This window comes from Triticum urartu, chromosome 2 (genome assembly GCF_003073215.2).
Source record: "Triticum urartu cultivar G1812 chromosome 2, Tu2.1, whole genome shotgun sequence".
Lineage (NCBI taxonomy): Eukaryota > Viridiplantae > Streptophyta > Magnoliopsida > Poales > Poaceae > Triticum > Triticum urartu.
The window spans coordinates 10,896,795-10,912,357 of record NC_053023.1 but is presented as its reverse complement, the minus strand read 5'-3'; the positions used below and the strand labels follow the sequence as shown (position 1 = coordinate 10,912,357).

Genomic DNA, 15,563 nt, shown 5'->3' with positions numbered 1-15,563 from the left:
CTCACCCGTAGCAATGCTTAAGTCTGTCCGAATCATGTTAGCAATTGCTGCATTTTATGAAATCCAGCAAATGGATGTCAAAAGTGCATTCCTGAATGGATTTCTGGAAGAAGAGTTGTATATGATGCAGCCGGAAGGTTTTGTCGATCCAAAAGGAGCTAACAAAGTGTGCAAGCTCCAGCGATCCATTTACGAACTGGTGCAAGCCTCTCGGAGTTGGAATAAACGCTTTGATAGTATGATCAAAGCATATAGTTTTATACAGACTTGCGGTGAAGCCTGTATTTACAAGAAAGTGAGTGGGAGCACTACATCATTTCTGATAAGTATATGTGAATGACATATTGTTGATCGGAAATAATGTAGAATTATTCTGCAAAGCATAAAGGAGTGTTTTTAAAGAAGTTTTTCAAAGAAAGACCTCGGTGAAGCTGCTTACATATTAAGCATCAAAATCTATAGAGATAGATCAAGACGCTTGATAAGTTTTTTCAATGAGTACATACCTTGACAATATTTTGAAGTAGTTCAAAAATGGAACAGTCAAAGAAAGAGTTCTTGGCTGTGTTACAAGGTATGGAATTGAGTAAGACTCAAAGCCCGACCACGGCAGAAGATATAAAGAGAATGAAAGTCATTCCCTATGCCTCAGCCATAGGTTCTATAAAGTATGCCATGATGTGTACCAGATCTATTGTATACCCTACACTGTGTTAAGCAAGGGAGTACAATAGTGATCTAAGAGTAGATCACTGGACATTGGTCAAAATTATCCTTAGTGGAATAAGGAAATATTTCTCGATTATGGAGGTGACAAAAGGTTCGTCGTAAAAAGTTACGTCGATGCAAGTTTTGACACAAATCTGGATGACTCTAAGTCTCGATCTAGATACATATTGAAAGTGGGAGCAATTAGCTAGAGTAGCTCCGTGCAGAGCATTGTAGACATAGAATTCGCAAAATACTTACGGATCTGTATGTGACAGACCCGTTGACTAAAATTATCTCACAAGCAAAACATGATCACACCTTAGTACTCTTTGGGTGTTAATCACATAAATGATGTGAACTAGATTATTGACTCTAGTAAACCCTTTGGGTATAGGTCACATGACGATGTGAACTATGGGTGTTAATCACATGGTGATGTGAACTCTTAGTGTTGAATCACATGGTGATGTGAACTAGATTATTGACTCTAGTGCAAGTGGGAGACTGAGGAAATATGCCCTAGAGGCAATAATAAAGTTATTATTTATTTCCTTATATCATGATAAATGTTTATTATTCATGCTAGAATTGTGTTAACCGGAAACATAATACATGTGTGAATACATAGACAAACAGAGTGTCACTAGTATGCCTCTACTTGACTAGCTCGTTAATCAAAGATGGTTATGTTTCCTAACCATGGACAAAGAGTTGTTATTTGATTAACGGGATCACATCATTAGGTGAATGATCTGATTGACATGACCCATTCCATTAGCTTAGCAGCCGATCGTTTAGTATGTTGCTATTGCTTTCTTCATGACTTATACATGTTCCTATGACTATGAGATTATGCAACTCCCGTTTGCCGGAGGAACACTTTGTGTGCTACCAAACATCACAACGTAACTGGGTGATTATAAAGGTGCTCTACAGGTGTCTCCGAAGGTACTTGTTGGGTTGGCATATTTCGAGATTAGGATTTGTCACTCCGATTGTCGAAGAGGTATCTCTGGGCCCTCTCGGTAATGCACATCACATAAAGCCTTGCAAGCATTGCAACTAATGAGTTTGTTGTGAGATGATGTATTACAGAACGAGTAAAGAGACTTGCCGGTAACGAGATTGAACTAGGTATTGAGATACCGACGATCGAATCTCGGGCAAGTAACATACCGATGACAAAGGGAACAACGTATGTTGTTATGCGGTCTGACCGATAAAAGATCTTCATAGAATATGTAGGAGCCAATATGAGCATCCAGGTTCCGCTATTGGTTATTAACCGGAGACGTGTCTCGGTCATGTCTACATTGTTCTCGAACCCGTAGGGTCCGCACGCTTAAGGTTTCGATGACAGTTATATTATGAGTTTATGCATTTTGATGTACCGAAGTTTGTTCGGAGTCCCAGATGTGATCACGGACATGACGAGGAGTTTCGAAATGTTTGAGACATAAAGATTGATATATTGGAAGCCTATATTTGGATATTGGAAGTGTTCCGGGTGAAATCGGGATTTTACCGGAGTACCTGGAGGTTACCGGAACCCCCCCGAGAGGTATATGGGCCTTAGTGGAAGAGAGGAGATGTGGCCTGGGCTGGGCCGTGCGCCCCTCCCCCCCTAGTCCGAATAGGACAAGGAGAGGGGGCCGGCGCCCCCCTTCCTTATCTCTCTCCTCTTTCCCCCCTCCCGAATCCTATTCCAACTAGGAAAGGGGGGGAATCCTACTCCCAGAGGGAGTAGGACTCCTCCTGGCGCGCCCTCTCCTGGCCGGCCGCACCCCCCCTTTGAACCTTTATATACGGAGGCAGGGAGCACCCCTAGAGACACAAGTTGATCCACGTGATCATATTCTTAGCCGTGTGCGGTGCCCCCTTCCACCATAGTCCTCGATAATATTGTAGCGGTGCTTAGGCGAAGCCCTGCGACAGTAGTACATCAAGATCGTCACCACGCCGTCGTGCTGACGGAACTCTTCCCCGACACTTTGCTGGATCGGCTGGATCGGAGTCCGGGGATCGTCATCGAGCCGAACGTGTGCTAGAACTCGGAGGTGCCGTAGTTTCGGTGCTTGATCGGTCGGGCCGTGAAGACGTACGACTACATCAACCAAGTTGTGCTAACGCTTCCGTTGTCGATCTACAAGGGTACGTAGATCATACTCTCCCCTCTCGTTGCTATGCATCACCATGATCTTGTGTGTGCGTAGGAATTTTTTTGAAATTACTACGTTCCCAAACAAGTCTCACATCAACTAGGCGTATCAACAGGCTATGGAGATGCCCATCAATAGATATCAATGTGAGTGAGTAGGGATTGCCATGTAACGGATGCACTAGAGCTATAAGTATATGAAAGCTCAAAAAGAAACTAAGTGGGTGTGCATCCAACTTGCTTGCTCATGAAGACCTAGGGTAATTTTGAGGAAGCCCATCATTGGAATATACAATCCAAGTTCTATAATGAAAGATTCCCACTAGTATATGGAAGTGATAACATGAGAGACTCTCTACTATGAAGATCATGGTGCTACTTTGAAGCTCAAGTGTGGTAAAAGGATAGTAACATTGTCCCTTCTCTCTTTTTCTCTCATTTTTTTATTTTTTTATTTGGGCCTTTTCTCTTTTTTTATGGCCTCTCTTTTTTTATTTGGGCTTCTTTGGCCTCTTTTTTTGTCCGGAGTCTCATCCCGACTTGTGGGGGAATCATAGTCTCCATCATTCTTTCCTCACTGGGACAATGCTCTAATAATGATGATCATCACACTTTTATTTTTCTTACAACTCAACAATTACAACTCGATACTTAGAACAAGATATGACTCTATATGAATACCTCCGGCGGTGTACCGGGATATGCAATATGACAATGATGGAGTGTGTCATAATAAACGGAACGGTGGAAAGTTGCATGGCAATATATCTCGGAATGGCTATGGAAATGCCATAATAGGTAGGTATGGTGGCTGTTTTGAGGAAGGTATATGGTGGGTGTATGATACCGACGAAAGGTGCGCGGTATTAGAGAGGCTAGCAAAGGTGGAAGGGTGAGAGTGCGTATAATCCATGGACTCAACATTAGTCATAAAGAACTCATATACTTATTGCAAAAATCTAGAAGTTATCAAAGCAAAGTATTACGCGCATGCTCCTAGGGGGATAGATTGGTAGGAAAAGACCATCGCTCGTCCCCGACCGCCACTCATAAGGAAGACAATCAATAAATAAATCATGCTCCGACTTCATCACATAACGGTTCACCATACGTGCATGCTACGGGAATCACAAGCTTCAACACAAGTATTTCTCAAATTCACAACTACTCAACTAGCATGACTTTAATATTATCACCTCCATATCTCAAAACAATTATCATGCTTCAATCTTTTCTTAGTATTCAACACACTCAAAAGAAAGTTTCACAAATCTTGAATACCAAGCATATTATTATTAAGCAAATTACCATGCTATTAAGAGACTCTCAAAATAATTTAAGTGAAGCATGAGAGATCAATAGTTTCTTTAAAACAAATCCACCACCATGCTCTAAAAGATCTAAGTGAAGCATATAGAGAAAAATTACATAGCTCAAAAGATATAAGTGAAGCACATAGAGCAAAACTACTTAGCTCAAAAGATATAAGTGAAGCACATAGAGCAAAACTACTTAGCTCAAAAGATATAAGTGAAGCACATAGAGTATTCTATCAAATTTTAATTCATGTATGGCTCTCTCAAAAGGTTTGTACAGCAAGGATGACTATGGCACACTAACAAACAAAGAAACAAATAATACAAGACGCTCCAAGCAAAACACATATCATATTGGTGAATAAAAATATAGCTCCAAGTAAAGTTACCGATAGAAGTAGATGAAAGAGGGGATGCCTTCCGGGGCATCCCCAAGCTTTGGCTTTTAGGTGTCCTTAGATTATCTTGGGGGTGCCATGGGCATCCCCAAGCTTAGGCTCTTGCCACTCCTTCTTCCAAAATCCATCAAATCCTTACCCAAAACTTGAAATCTCCACAACACAAAACTTAAGGCAGAAAACTCATGAACTCCGTTAGCGAAAGAAAACAAAAGACCACTTCAAGGTACTGTAATGAACTCATTATTTATTTATATTGGTGTTAAACCTACTGTATTCCAACTTATCTATGGATTATAAACTATTTTACTAACCATAGATTCATCAAAATAAGCAAACAACACACGAAAAACAGAATCTGTCAAAAAACAGAACAGTCTGTAGTAATTTGTAGCTAGCGCAAGATCTGGAACCCCAAAAATTCTAAAATAAATTACTGGATGTGAGGAATTTATCTATTAATCATCAAAAAGAATTAACTAAATAGCACTCTCCATATAAAAATTATAGCAGTTCTCGTGAGCGCTAAAGTTTCTGTTTTTTACAGCAAGTTCAACAAGACTTTCCCCAAGTCTTCCCAACGGTTCTACTTGGCACAAAAGCTAATTAAACAAAAAACACACAACCAAAACAGAGGCTAAATACTTTATTTATACTAAACAGGAGCAAAAAGCAAGGAATAAAAATAAAATTGGGTTGCCTCCCAACAAGTGCTATCGTTTAACGCCCCTAGCTAGGCATAACAAGCAAAGATAGATCTAGGTATTGCCATCTTTGGTAGGCAATCCATAATTGGCTCTCAAGATAGTTTCATATGGCAATTTTATTTTCTTTCTTAGAAAGTGTTCCATGCCCTTTTTTTAATGGAAATTGAAATCTAATATTCCCTTCCTTCATATCAATAATCGCACCAACCGTTCTAAGGAAAGGTCTGCCAAGAATAATAAGGCAAGAAGGATTGTAATCTATATCAAGAACAATGAAATCTATGGGCACATAATTACGATTTGCAACAATAAGAACATCATTAATTCTTCCCATAGGTTTCTTAATAGTAGAATCCGCAAGATGAAAGTTTAGAGAGCTATCATCAAAATTACGGAAATCTAGCAAATCACACAAAGTTTTGGGGATAGTGGAGACACTAGCACCCAAATCACACAAAGCATAAAACTCATGATCTTTAATTTTAATTTTAATAGTTGGTTCCCACTCATCATAGAGTTTTCTAGGGATAGAAACTTTCAACTCAAGTTTTTCTTCATAAGATTGCATTAAGGCATCAATAATATGTTCGGTGAAGGCTTTATTTTGACTATAAGCATGTGGAGAATTTAGCACGGATTGCAACAAGGAAATACAATCAATTAAAGAGAAACTTTCATAATTAAATTCCTTGAAATCCAATATAGTGGGTTTAGCAACATCTAGATTTTTATTTCTTTCAATCCCACTTTCATCAATTTCATCACAAAGATCTAAATACTCCAAATTTCTAGAACGCCTTCTAGGTAAAGGAAGATAATATTCAGTTTCATCAAGATTCATATTGCAAAATAAAGATTTAATAGGAGACACATCAATAAATTTTAGATCTTCATCTTGATTTTCATAGGAATTGGAAGAACACGCTTTAATAAAGGCATCTTTGGTAGCACGCATCCTAGCGGTTCTTTCCTTGCACTCATCAATGGAAATTCTCATGGCTTTGAGAGACTCATTGATATCATGCTTAGGAGGAATAGTTCTAAGTTTTAAAGAATCAACCTCAAGAGAAATTCTATCAACGTTCCTAGCCAAATCATCAACTTTAAGCAATTTCTCTTCAAGCAAAGCATTAAAATTCTTTTGTGAATTCATAAACTCTTTAACACTATTCTCAAATTCAGAGGGCATCTTAAATTTCAATAAGAGTTGTTGTAGGAATTCCCATAATTATTAGAAGGATTACTAGAATATGGCCTAGGATTAAAATCCCTCTATAAGCGTTGTTACCAAAATTATTCCTACCAACAAAATTCAAATCCATAGATTCATTATTATTCTCAATCAAAGTAGACAAAGGCATATCATTAAGATCAGAAGAAACACTCTTAGTAGCAAATAATTTCATAAGTTCATCCATCTTTCCACTCAACACATTAATTTCTTCTATCGCATGCACTTTTTTATTAGAAGTTCTTTCAATATGCCATTGAGAATAATTAACCATAATATTATCTAGGAGCTTAGTAATATCTCCTAAAGTGATTTCCATCAAAGTACCTCCTGCGGCCGAATCTAAAAGATTTCTAGAAGCAAAATTCAATCCGGCATAAAAAATTTGTATAATCATCCACAAATTCAAACCATGAGTAGGGCAATTATGTATCATTAATTTAATTCTCTCCCAAGCTTGTGCAACATGTTCATGATCAAGTTGTTTAAAGTTCATAATATCGTTTCTAAGAGAGATGATCTTAGCGGGAGGGAAATACTTAGAGATAAAAGCATCTTTGCACTTGTTCCAAGAATCAATACTATTTTTAGGCAAAGACGAAAACCAAGCTTTAGCACGATCTCTAAGCGAAAAAGGAAATAGCTTCAATTTAACGACATCATTATCGACATCTTTTTTCTTTTGCATATCACATAAATCAACGAAGCTATTCAGACGAGTAGCGGCATCTTCACTAGGAAGGCCGGCGAATTGATCTTTCATAACAAGATTTAACAAAGCAGCATTGATTTCACAAGATTCAGTATTGGCAAGAGGAGCAATCGGAGTGCTAAGGAAATCATTATTATTGGTATTGGTGAAGTCACACAATTTGGTAGTATCTTGTGCCATCGCGACAAATAAAGCGAACAAACTAGCACACGAGCAAACAAGGGCAAACGGGAAAAAGAGGCAAATAGAGAGGGAGGATAGAGAGAGAGAGAGGGCGAATAAAACGGCAAGGGTGAAGTGGGGGAGAGGAAAACGAGAGGCAAATGACAAATAATGTAATGCAAGAGATAGGGATTGTGATGGGTACTTGGTATGTTGACTTTTTGCGTAGACTCCCTGGCAACGGCGCCAGAAATCCTTCTTGCTACGTCTTGAGCTTGCGTTGGTTTTCCCCGAAGAGGAAGGGATGATGCAGGAGAGTAGCGTAAGTATTTCCCTCAGTTTTTGAGAACCAATGTATCAATCCAGTAGGAGGCCACGCTCTAGTCCCTCGTACCTGCACAAAAGGATAGCTACTCGCAACCAACGTGATTAGGGGTTGTCAATACCTTCACGGCCACTTACGAGAGTGAGATCTGATAGATATAATATTTTTGGTATTTTTGGTATAAAGATGCAAAGTAAAAGTAAAAGGCAAAGTAAAAAAGCAAAGCAAGATTAAAGTGATGGAGATTAATATGATGAGAATAGACCCGGGGGCCATAGGTTTCACTAGTGGCTTCTCTCAAGAGCATAAGTATTCTACGGTGGGGGAACAAATTACTGTTGAGCAATTGACATAATTGAGCATAGTTATGAGATTATCTAGGCATGATCATGTATATAGGCATCACGTCCGTGACAAGTAGACCGAAACAATTCTGCATCTACTACTATTACTCCACTCATCGATCGCTATCCAGCATGCATCTAGAGTATTAAGTTAAAAACAGAGTAACGCTTTAAGCAAGATGACATGATGTAGAGAGATAAATTCATGCAATATGAAACAAACTCCATCTTGTTATCCTCGATGGCAACGATGCAATACGTGCCTTGCTGCCCCTTCTGTCACTGGCAAAGGACACCGCAAGATCGAACCCAAAGCTAAGCACTTCTCCCATGGCAAGAACTACCAATCTAGTTGGCCAAACCAAACGGATAATTCGAAGAGACTTGCAAAGATAATCAATCATACATAAAAGAATTCAGAGAAGATTCAAATATTATTCATAGATAGACTTGATCATAAACCCACAATTCATCGGTCTCAACAAACACACCGCAAAAAGTAGCTTACATCGAATAGATCTCCACAAGAGAGGGGGAGAACTTTGTACTGAGATTCAAAGAGAGAGAAGAAGCCATCTAGCTACTAACTATGGACCCGAAGGTCTGGTAAACTACTCACACTTCATCGGAGAGGCTATGATGATGTAGAAGCCCTCCGTGATGACGGCCCTCTTCCGGCGGAGCTCCGGAACAGGCCCCAAGACGGGATCTCGTGGATACAGAAAGTTGCAGCGGTGGAATTAGGTTTTTGGCTCCGTCTCTGTTCGTTTGGGGGTACGTAGGTATATATAGGAGGAAAGAGTACGTCGGTGGAGCTCCGAGGGGCCCACGAGGCAGGGGGGCACGCCCTAGGGGGGGCGCCCCCCACCCTCGTGACCGCCTCTTTTGTTCCTTGGAGCAGGGTCCAAGTCTCTTGGATCACGTTCGGTGAGAAAATCACGTTCCCGAAGGTTTTATTCCGTTTGGACTCCGTTTGATATTCCGTTTCTTCAAAACACTGAAATAGGCAAAAAACAACAATTCTGGGCTGGGCCTCCGGTTAATAGGTTAGTCCCAAAAATAATATAAAAGTGGAAAATAAAGCCCAATATAGTCCAAAACAGTAGATAATATAGCATGGAGCAATCAAAAATTATAGATACGTTGGAGACGTATCACCGTCTCACCATGGCAATGCGGAGTGAGGACAACACGACGAAGAATCAGAGCCGGGACTAGGGCATCAACACCGTTGGCACGCGGGAGGGCCCCACCTCCACCGTCCGCGACGGTAGCCGTCGGGACGCAATAGCAGGAGCACACCAGGCCCGGCCGAGCCCTCGTGGGCTCGTAAAGCTCCCGCCTTCGCGCTGGTGCCGGCACGCCGTCGGCGCCGCCGCCCCGTATCCGAGCCGCTCATCCTCCTCACCGCGCCGCAGACAACGAGGCCACGCCGGGGAGCCGGCCCGCTAGGACCCAGATGGGTCCCGCCGAGCCTAGATCTGGGCCGGGGGCGCGACGACGGCCACCCAACACCACCACGCCGCCCCGCCGCCAAGGAGTGGCGCCGACACCACGCCCGCTGGCCGCCACCGCAGGGCCGCCGGACCGCAGCAAGGCCGAGCATCACCGCCGCCGCCTCCCAGCCCCGGGAAGGGAGCACGCGCGCACGGGGACGAGAAGGCCCGTCGCCGCCGGCACCACCCGGGCCAGCGCCGGGGGCGCCCGCCGGCGGCGGCGGGGGGAGAGACGGGGGAGGAGGGGCCCGAGGAAGAGGAGCTCGAGCTCCGCCCCGGCCACCTCCCGGGAGGCGGCGCGAGGCGGACATGATGGGGGGATGGGGGAGGGGCGGAAGGGGGGGGAGGGGGCACGAGGCCGACGGCCGGCGGGAGGGACGGTGGCGGCGGGAGGAGAGGACGGGGGAATACCTACAGATTGATAATTGTTTGAGAGTCGGCGTTGGAGATGCCCTTAGGCAAAAGGATGGCTCCGCTACTGCCTATGCTGTAAACCTATTGACATTTCGGCCAATTTGAATGGAGAACCTCTCACCCAGTGAGCATTCGGAACAGTGGAAAAAATATTGTAGCAAATGAACATTGCCCCATCAAGATCTATCCTTTATTATACCATGGATAGATGGACAGAGCTGCTTAAATTAATTAATTTATTACATTCATAACGCATGAACTCATAGCAATAGCTTCCATCGAGCATCCATGAAAATGGCACACATATGGCTAGATGGATTCAGTGGTGCAGTTCCTGTAGCACATGCAATAATTTATTTCTTTGCATATGCCGCTGTCAAAGTTCTCTCTTCTACAGGGCTTGTTGCAGGTGCCGCGGAAGATACATGATGTGTCGTTGTCCCATGTCTGGCTCCATGATGTGTCACAGGCATCCGATCCCATCTCTTCTGCATACGTCCAAAAACAATACACATTAACAATCAACCAAATTAACTTCTACTTGCAAAAAAAAACACTAAATTAACTTGGATCATTCTGTTCGGGAGAAGTGCGGGTCCGAAGTATTCGTACCAGATGACAAGACAAGCAGCGTCACGAGGCACAAGCATATCAACACCTTGCTGGCTCCCAACAGTCCTTCGCGATGTTCTTCATGCACCATGCCATAGCGATCATGGGGTAGTGATAAGTAAAACTGATCTGTGTATGCGTACATCCGTGCACCATGACACTGTTACTTTTTAAGATATTAATCCATGCCATTAGTTCTTATCGAAACGTCTTGATTTACTTCCACTTTACAACTCAAGAACTGACTGAATCTACCAACAAGGCAGTTTACCACCTGAGCTATTCTTAGTTCTTGGTGGAGAATACTACTAGTCCCATCTCTACTTCTAATGGACGAGTTGGTGAATAGTCTTCGCGGTTTATTTTCGCTGGATTTTTTTCGTCTCTCCTCAAACCACCCCCTCCCACCATGGTCCATCGGTTTTTTTTTCTCTTCACTCTTTATTACAACCAGAACTTTCCTAACGTATAACAAATCACAGATGTAACTTCCTTAAATTATGTAAATCAATCATTACTTTTATTGGTTAAATTTGTCTTAGAAAACAAATAACAGATTTTCAGAAAACAAGTAATACAATTTAATCTAACTTTCCTAACTTATCTAAATCAATCGATTTCTCTTATTAGTGAAATTTGTTTTAGGAAACAAATAACAGACACGTCACAACTTTTCTCCCAATAAATAGTTTCTTGACATTTGCAAAGTTTCCTAATCAGACACGTCACAAACGGGCAGGTACTGATATCACGTTACCAAACAATAAAACCCCATTTGCATACAAATCAGTACAAAAATCCTAACTTTCCTAATTTTTTACCTTTCCTTGATAACAACCAATATTTCCTATGTTTTCCACCTATTGAAGGAAATCACCCCTCCATCGATATTAGCATTTTTTTTGGAATGAGATCTCCGGGTTATGATTTTTTTTTTTGCGATTATTTCAAATTGTGACCTCTCCTTCCACTCCGGCTCCTTCTCGCATAAACACCTCCACCACAGCCAGGTGACACCACCCCAGACCTCCTGCCTCTCCACACCTTCTCCGCCACCTCCTTCTCATACTCCATTAACAACCCCTCCGCCACATTTGTCCACGGTGGTGTCGAGGGCATGGCGCAGCAGCGTACCGGCGGTAGAGCAGCGCATAGCAGCAGGAAGCAGCACGCAGCAGGCGAGGCGAGCGGCCGACGGTGGAGGGCAGAGATGCGGCCGGCGTGGCTGAGGGGGCGGCCGGCAGAAGATGGCCACGACTGGAGGCGGCGCGAGGCAGGGGCGCGACAGCGGGGCGAGCGAAGGGATAGGCGGCAGCAGACGGGGCGAGCGCAGCCAGCGAGAGTGTGGCGCGCGGCCAGGGTGTGTGTCGCGCGAGGCACAGTGGTGCGGTGGCAGCGGCGAGCGCGACAGCAGCGGCGGGCGCGACCGACGCGGTGTAGCACGGGCGTGGGCATGGAGAGGGAGTGGCCCCGCGGGCGCGGAAGAAGAGCGGCAGGCTCGGGCATGGGCGTGCATAGGAGCGGGCATGTGCCACGGGGTCAATCCGAGGAGCTCGGTGGCTACCCCTGCAATGGCCATGGCGGACGGCGGTCCTCGGCCACGGCGAAATACCTAACGGGAGCAAACGTGAGGGGAAACAGGGGAAATGCAAGAGGAGATCATGGCGGTGTCAATGGCGCCCTAGGGGAAGACATGGGAGCTCGGGGCGGCGCGGATGGAACGGCAATGTTGCGGTGGCCCAAGGTTGAGGAAGACGGCAGCGACGTTGATGCGGGGGTGCTGGACTTGATCTAAATATATTGGCTAAATAGGCTATGCTGATTGGCACTAAAGTTGAGCTAGCACCGCTTGATTATGTTACATATAATCGCCAAGATCTCGTCAGCGGCGTCATCTGTTTCATGTGCTTTACTGCATCACATATGCCGTGTCTCGACAGCAAAATTGTAGGAGTAACCGGTCCTGGTTGCACAACCTTTTGAATAAGAATAGGGCCAGGCAGATTAAGGAGTTCGCTGCCGTGAAGAGTTGAATTGTGTGATACCACCATTCAATTGCGCCATTCTTCTTTTTAGAGGAAACGACAGGAGAGGCTTCTACTGCATTTAATTAACAAAAGATATTAATGTTACATATTTACAAGAGGGGTGCCACTTGTTTGTTGTTTGTCCTCAGTTGCTCTTAACGCGTTCCTACCTTCCGCCATGCGATGCCAAAGGCGTTTCAGGAGGCGTTGCGCATGATGGAACGTTGGTGAGTCACAGGTGCACCAGGTCATCATGGCCTCCAACAGTACCACATGGTACATTGAGGTTGACGCATCATTAATAGGTTGAAGATGAAGTTGTGTGAGTCATAAATTGGAGCGGCTCGTGATTTTGTATGTTAGCCCTTCCTTGTAGGTGCTTCTCAAGCTGGAGGACAACATATTAGTCAAGACATTAGGGATCCTCATTGATGTTTTATCTCTCGTCTGCACTTATTTTGTTTGCTCCAATTCTATATATTCTCACGAGTAGATGAGGTGTAAGCATGTGCAATGTAGTTCCTTTTTCTACATATGGTGATTGATTTCTTCTTTGATAACCCAACTAACGGATGGTAATCAATCTTCAAATACCAAAACCAAACATACAAGGCAACAATCAATTCACGTATCACAATCAGATTCTTCTTTAGTACCCAGCTCAACTCACGGATGGTAATCAATCTACAAACAAAGGAAACAATCACCGCCGTTTACCTCTCGCCAATGTTACATAAAAATAACGCTGAGAATTTAGATGTATTGTTTGTCATGGAGCTGTGGCCGGCCGATTACATGAACTTAATTCCCTTAGTTGTGGTGGCAAATATAATACACATAATCCATATTGTTATGCACTAGCGTGTGTGCATGTGAAATAGATGGATTATGGTCCCGTACCCAATAAGATGGATATGTGTGTGTGTCTTAGAGAGAGAGAGGGAGAGGAGGAGAGAGAGTGAGGAAGAGGGAGGGAGAGGGTGAGAATTTGATGGTAAAAAAGGTCGTTAATGTCACTTAATATGTATGAGAATATTAAATATAATATTAACATAATTGATATTGAACTCTTAAAGTTAATGTGGCCCCGTTGCAACGCACGAGCGTTCTTCTAGTGTAACATAAGGAACCAGATCCTCTAACATCCTCAAGGGATGTCATGTAAGCCAAATTTGCATACAGTAAGAAGGCATCGGTATTACCCTTTAAGAAGAATGTAAAGTAAAAAATATGGACAAAAATTGCATACAATTTTCATAGAAATTGCACTTTTTATAATACCCAAGAATAATAATATAATAGAAAAAATTCACAAAAATTAAGCTTTCGAACCAAGAACTTTGAGAATGGTGTTTGTTGGGTTTCGTAGTAATTTCAAAAATTCTCCTACGCTCACGCAAGATCATGGTGATGCATGGCCACGAGAGGGGAGAGTATGATCTACATACCCTTGTAGATCGACAACGGAAGCGTTTGGTTGATGTAGTCGTACGTCTCCACGGCCCGACCGATCAAGCACCGAAACTACGGCACCTCCGAGTTCTAGCACACGTTCAGCTCGATGACGATCCCCGGACTCCGATCCAGCAAAGTGTCGGGGAAGAGTTCCGTCAGCACGACGGCATGGTGACGATCTTGATGTACTACCGTCGCAGGGCTTCGCCTAAGCACTACTACAATATTATCGAGGACTATGGTGGAAGGGGGCACCGCACACGGCTAAGAATATGATCACGTGGATCAACTTGTGTCTCTAGGGGTGCCCCTGCCTCCGTATATAAAGGTTCAAGGGAGGGGGGCCGGCCGGCCAAGGTGTGGCGCGCCAGGAGGAGTCCTACCCCTTCTGGGAGTAGGACTCCCCCCCTTTCCTAGTTGGAATAGGATTCGTGGAGGGGGGGGGGGGGAAGAGGAGAGAGAGGAGGAAGGGGGGCCGGCCCCCTCTCCTTGTCCAATTTGGACCAAGGGGGGGAGGGGCGCGCGGCCCATCTCTGGCCACCTCTCCTCTCTTCCACTAAGGCCCATATACCTCCCGGGGGGTTCCGGTAACCTCCCGGTACTCCGGTAAAATCCCGATTTCACCCGGAACACTTCCGATATCCAAACATAGGCTTCCTATATATCGATCTTTACGTCTCGACCATTTCGAGACTCCTCGTCATGTCCCCGATCTCATCCGGGACTCCGAACTCCTTCGGTACATCAAAATGCATAAACTCATAATATAACTATCATCGTAACCTTAAGCGTGCGGACCCTACGGGTTCGAGAACAATGTAGACATGACCAAGACACGTCTCCGGTCAATAACCAATAGCGGAACCTGGATGCTCATATTGGCTCCTACATATTCTACGAAGATCTTTTATCGGTCAAACCGCATAACAACATACGTTGTTCCCTTTGTCATCGGTATGTTACTTGCCCGAGATTCGATCGTCGGTATCCTATACCTAGTTCAATCCCGTTGCCGGCAAGTCTATTTACTCGTTCTGTAATACATCATCTCACAACTAACTCATTAGTTGCAATGCTTGCAAGGCTTTATGTGATGTGCATTACCGAGAGGGCCCAGAGATACCTCTCCGACAATCGGAGTGACAAATCCTAATCTCGAAATACGCCAACCCAACAAGTACCTTCGGAGACACCTGTAGAGCACCTTTATAATCACCCAGTTACGTTGTGACGTTTGGTAGCACACAAAGTGTTCCTCCGGCAAACGGGAGTTGCATAATCTCATAGTCATAGGAACATGTATAAGTCATTAAGAAAGCAATAGCAAGATACTAAACGATCGGGTGCTAAGCTAACGGAATGGGTCATGTCAATCAGATCATTCACCTAATGATGTGATCCCTTTAATCAAATAACAACTCTTTTGTTCATGGTTAGGAAACATAACCATCTTTGATTAACGAGCTAGTCTAGTAGAGGCATACTAGTGACATTT

At 43.7% G+C, this 15,563-nt stretch overlaps 2 pseudogenes; both read right to left on the bottom strand.

Annotated features, from left to right (window-relative positions):
• Window positions 1-9,871, bottom strand: part of LOC125534738 — a 34,364-nt pseudogene extending 24,493 nt beyond the window's left edge.
• Window positions 9,872-10,283: 412 nt separating this feature from the next.
• On the bottom strand, window positions 10,284-10,682 carry LOC125540651 (annotated as a pseudogene).
• Window positions 10,683-15,563: the final 4,881 nt, after the last annotated feature.